This window comes from Nannospalax galili, unplaced genomic scaffold, assembly GCF_000622305.1.
Source record: "Nannospalax galili isolate Female #2095 unplaced genomic scaffold, S.galili_v1.0 scaffold299, whole genome shotgun sequence".
Lineage (NCBI taxonomy): Eukaryota > Metazoa > Chordata > Mammalia > Rodentia > Spalacidae > Nannospalax > Nannospalax galili.
Genome location: NW_008343973.1, coordinates 47,939 through 52,827, shown reverse-complemented (window position 1 = coordinate 52,827; position 4,889 = coordinate 47,939). Strand labels below are relative to the sequence as shown.

At 44.8% G+C, this 4,889-nt stretch overlaps 1 pseudogene; it reads right to left on the bottom strand.

Annotated features, from left to right (window-relative positions):
• Positions 1–3,357: 3,357 nt before the first annotated feature.
• LOC103739821 lies at positions 3,358–3,702 on the bottom strand (annotated as a pseudogene).
• Between the last annotated feature and the right edge of the window lie 1,187 nt (positions 3,703–4,889).

The window sequence follows — 4,889 nt, the reverse complement described above, 5'->3', positions numbered from 1 at the left end:
CATTTGGATTTCTCTATTTTGGCATTTCCCAACACCATGGATCACCAGAAAAGTCGCCTGTTCTGCACAGCCCTTGGCCATACTTGGCTGACTCGCCCAGTGATCATCCAGGCCCAGCGGCTGCTTCTCTGGTGTCTTTTGTGCCATTCTGCTCTGGAAGGCTCAGGTGCAGATTTGGGAGTGGGGGATGCAGCCCCCAGGCGTGGGCAGGTTGGGGTCCTGGGGCCCTTGGTTCTAGAACTGGAGAGGGTGGGTAGGAAGAGTGCTGCTGACTCCTTGCAGCATCCAGGAGGCATGTGCATGTGGCCTCTGGCATGAAGGATGCGCTTACTACATTTTGAAATAGACTTTCGGCAGGGATAAAGCAGAGGAGGGGTCAAGGAACAAGGGCATGAGGAGCCAGAACTGGTCTGGTGGCTGGAGTGTGCCAGTCCATGGGCCTCAGATGCTGGAACCCAGAAAATCCAGCAAGGAGGCCTCGGGAAGGAGACACAGCTTGTGGGGCAGCGTCTTCAGGGATGAAGGTGCTTCCTTCGGGGAGCCATGAGCCTCCCCGACCCCCCCAAGAAGGCTGTGCCCAGCCAGGCAGGCACAGAAGCAGGAGAAAGATCCAACCAGTCTGCAGCTCCTCCAGTGCTCTCACGCTGCCTGAGGGAAGGCTCCAGACTAGAGTCCCTTGAGACAGAAAGAGATGGTGCTGGATTTATGCTTGTCAGAGGGCTTGGGGAAAGTCTCTGGTCTTGACATAAATGCAGAATAGAAAATAAAAATAGACAATTTTGGGACCGCAGAGAGGGCTCAACAGTTGAGAGTGTGGTCTTTTTCCAGAGAACCTGAGGTGGGTTCCCAGCATCCACATCAGGTGGCTGTAACTCCATTTCCAGGGGATCTGACACCTCTGACCTCCGGGGGCACCCACACTCATGTGCATACCCCTCCCCCCAACACATATAATTTTAAAGTTTTTAAACAGGTAGTTTGGGGCCAGAGAGATGGCTCAGTCAGCAGTTTAAGAGCACACTGCTCTTGCAGATCTGTCCTGTCACTGGCTACTCCTTGGATCCTGGAGTCACTTTACCTTTCCTCAAAGTAGGTGCAGCCCCAGTGGTGCTGACACCACAGATATCTTGCAGAGGATCAAGGTCAAAGACTGGCGCTGTGGGCCCTGGGATCAAGGGGAGACATGCTTCCAGAAGCTCCTATGGTCTTGTCTTTTCTGGAAGCCAAGGGCACTCTGGTCCCATTTGCACAGCAGCAGGCGCTGGGGTCCCTGCCCCCTATGTTCTCTTCCACCCGCCCAGTTCACCACGGGCTTTCCCAGGTCCCCCACATGCTCGTCCCCACGATCCTCCGCCTTCCAGACTACCTGAGCCTGGGGTTCCTGCACCCTGGAGAACTGGTAGTGTTCCTGGTGCCTCTTGTGGGTGGTTCCTGCAGGATCTCTTTTGAGAGTGTAGCGCTCAGTTGAGTGTCCTACCCCAGGGCTGAGCTCGAATGCCTCATCCCCATGGGGCTCCAGCTACTGCTGAAAGGTGGATCTGAGTGCAGCTCGGTGGCCCCCCCTTCCCAGGAGGAACTTCTTCACTGGCTGCTACTGCTGTTGCTGCAGTTGGATCTGGAGGTCAGAGGTCAGTTTACATTCTGCAAAGTGGGCAAAGCTGGACAGGCTCTGCAACAAAGGACGATTTCCTATTTCCTTACTTTTGGTTAACTGGGCTGAGTTTGTCTATCTTGTTTAGCTTTTCAAAGAACCAGCTCTTAGATTCATTGATTGTTTTTGTTGTTGTCTGTGTTTCTATTTCGTTGGTTTCTGCTCAGATTTTTGTTATTTCTTCTCTTACTGGGTTTGAGGTTGGTTGGTTCTTGCCTTTTCAGTCTTGAGTTGTACTGTCAGTTCATTTACATGTGCTTTCTGATTTTTTAATGTAGGCAGTTAGAGCTATAAACTTCCCTCTTAGGACTACTTTTAAAATGTCCCAGAGATTTTATTGTGTTGTATTGTCCTTTTCAGTTAACTCCAGGAATACGTTTATTTCTTTCCTAATTTCGCCTTTGATCCACTTGTCATTCAGGAGTGTGTTGCTTAATCTCTTTGTGGTGTGATAGAATGCATAAAATTATTTCATTTTTTTAGGTTTGTTTTATGACTAAGAATGTGGTCAGTTTTTAAGAAAGTTCAATGGGCTGCTGAATAGAAAGTGTATTCTTTTTTGCTTGGGTGAAATATTCAGAAGATGTCTGTTAGGTCCCTTTGATGTATGGTATCATTTAATTCAGATGTCTCTCTGTTCATTCTATGTCCAATTGACTTGTCTAATGGAGACAGTGGGGTATTGAAGTCCCCGACTATTACTGAGTTGAGCATAATCTATGTCTTACAGTGCTATAGTGTTGTTTTTATAAATTTGGGTGCACCAGAATTTGGTACATGTATGTTCATGATTGTACTATCTTCTTGGTTAATTGTTTAGAATGAAGTGACCCAATTTGTGTCTTCTGATTAGTTTTAGGTTGAAGTCTATTTTGTCAGATACTAGAATTGCAACCCCTGCTTGTTTCTAAATGCCATTTGCTTGAAATACTCTTTTCCAGCCTGTCACCTTAAGGTAGTTCCTGTCCTTGAAGGTTAGATGGGTTTCTTGCAGGCAAGCAAAAGATGGATTTTGTTTCTTTTTTAAAAAAAATTATCATTTTTATTTTATGTGTATGTGTGTATTGTCTGCATGTAGGTAAGTCCACCCATGTCGTGCAATGCCCACGTAGGTAGGAAGTGGCTTTTGGATCCCCTGGGACTGGAGTTACAGACAGTTGTTAGCTGCCATGTGGGTGCTGGGATTTGAACCCAGGTCTTCTGCAAGAACAACCAGTGTTCTTAACTGCTGAGCCATCTCTTCAGCCCAGGATTTTGTTTCTTAATCTATTCAACCAGCTTTTGTCTTTTCACTGGTGGTTCAGTCCATTCACATTTAAAGTTATTATTTAAAGATGTATATTGGTTGCCATCATTTTGATTACTGTGTGAATTCTTTGTCTAATTTTGTTTCCACAATTATAGCTTCATTTAGTTTCTTTCTGTTACCCATACCCCATTCTTTGTATTGCTTCAAGTATTCTTTTTTTTTTTTAACATCTTATTAATACAGTATTTATTGTCTTGTCTCTGTCAAACCCTGAGCCAACCACTTTCCCCAGACTTCCTGGGGAGGTACAGGAAAAGGAACATGCAGAGCAGAGGAGACATGGGAGAAATAACTACGGGAGCTGGAGACAGCTGTTTCACATGGCGAAGAGGCTCAGAAAGGCCACCATTAGGCAAAAGAGCTCCATGGCCTCCAAGAGGGCAAAGCCCAGAATTGCTTAGGAGAAGAACTGTTGCTTCAGAGATGGGTTCCTGGTATAACCCATGATGAGGCACCCAAACACAGTCCCAATCCCAGCCTCAGAGCCAGCCACCCCAACGGCGGCAGCTCCAGCCCCAATGAACTTGGCTGCTGTGTCGATGTCCCTTGAAATGGCACTGGTTTGGAAGCTGCGGCTCAGGATGAGTGAGGTCAGTGGATGTGGGACTGCCAAGCTGCTAAGGCTCTCATCTGCCAGTATCTCTGGTTGGTTCAACACCACTGTGGATAGAGGTTGACTCAGTAGCTGGGAGGTGCTCCACACCAAGGACCGGGTAGAGAGGAATTTGGAGCAGGCATACATTTTCAGGGGTGAGGAGTGAAGGCAGGAGAGCTGCTCCCAGGGCAGAAGAGACAAGAGGGGCCTTCAAGTATTCTTTGAAGGGGCTGGTTTTGTGGACATGTATTCTTACAGCCTATTCGTGTGGCAGAAGATTTTTCTTTGTTTTTCCACTATTAGAGACATTTTTGATGGGTAGAGTATTCTGGGTTGGCATCTATGGCCATTTAGAACTGGAAATTCCTTGGTACATACAGGCTCTTCTGTCTTTCATGGTTTGCACTGAAAAGTCAGCTGTTATTCTGATGGGTTTTCCTTTCTATTTGACTTTTCTTTTGCAGCTTTCAGTATTCTCTCTTTGCTCTGTACATTTATTGTTTTACTATGATATGCTGTGAGGAGTTACTTTTCTGGTCCAGTCTATTTGGTGTTCTGTGTGCTTCTTGTATTCATATAGGGATGCTTTTCCTTAATTTTGAGGAATTATCTACTACACTCCTGTTTAAGATCTCATCAATATCATCAACCTGAAATTCTTTCCTTCCTCTATGCCTGTGATAGATAGATTTGGTCTTTTCATAGTGTCCCACATTTCCTGCATATTCTATTCCTGTGTTTTTTTAAAAAACATTTCATAATCTTTGTTTGAGGAGTCTCATTCTTCAACTTTGTCCTGGGTGTTGATATTCTGGTCTCCATTTCATTCATTCTATCAGTGAGGCTTTCTCCTATTGTTTCAAATTGGCTTTGAGTTTTTCACTTCCTTCTTCATTTCAGCCTGAGTTTTCTTCAATGTTTCCATCTCTTTTGTGAATTCAGTGAGAATTTTATTCCTATCTTCTTTTAGTTCTTTGATTTGGTTGTTTGTGTGTTCTTTAAATTCGTTGAATTCCTTGATCATGTTTATGATTTTTTCTTTTTTCAATCTGTGTCCTGGGTTACCCTAAACATGCTGTTTTGGTTTTCCATATTTTCCATTGTGATTTTGGCATGTGCATTTCTTTTGTTGTTTGTGATTCTGGTACAAAACTCAAGCCTTCTTTTGTTGAGTTGAAATTTGCTTCTGTTTGTATCACTGGTGTGCCTTGGTTGTTTTCTTATTGGGTATATAAAGCTGGTTGGTCTAGGTTTCAGATTCTCTCAGATTTTATTTTGGAGGGAACTGATGACTTCAGATCAGCTACTCAGAAATCCCACAGAGGCTCAAGTCA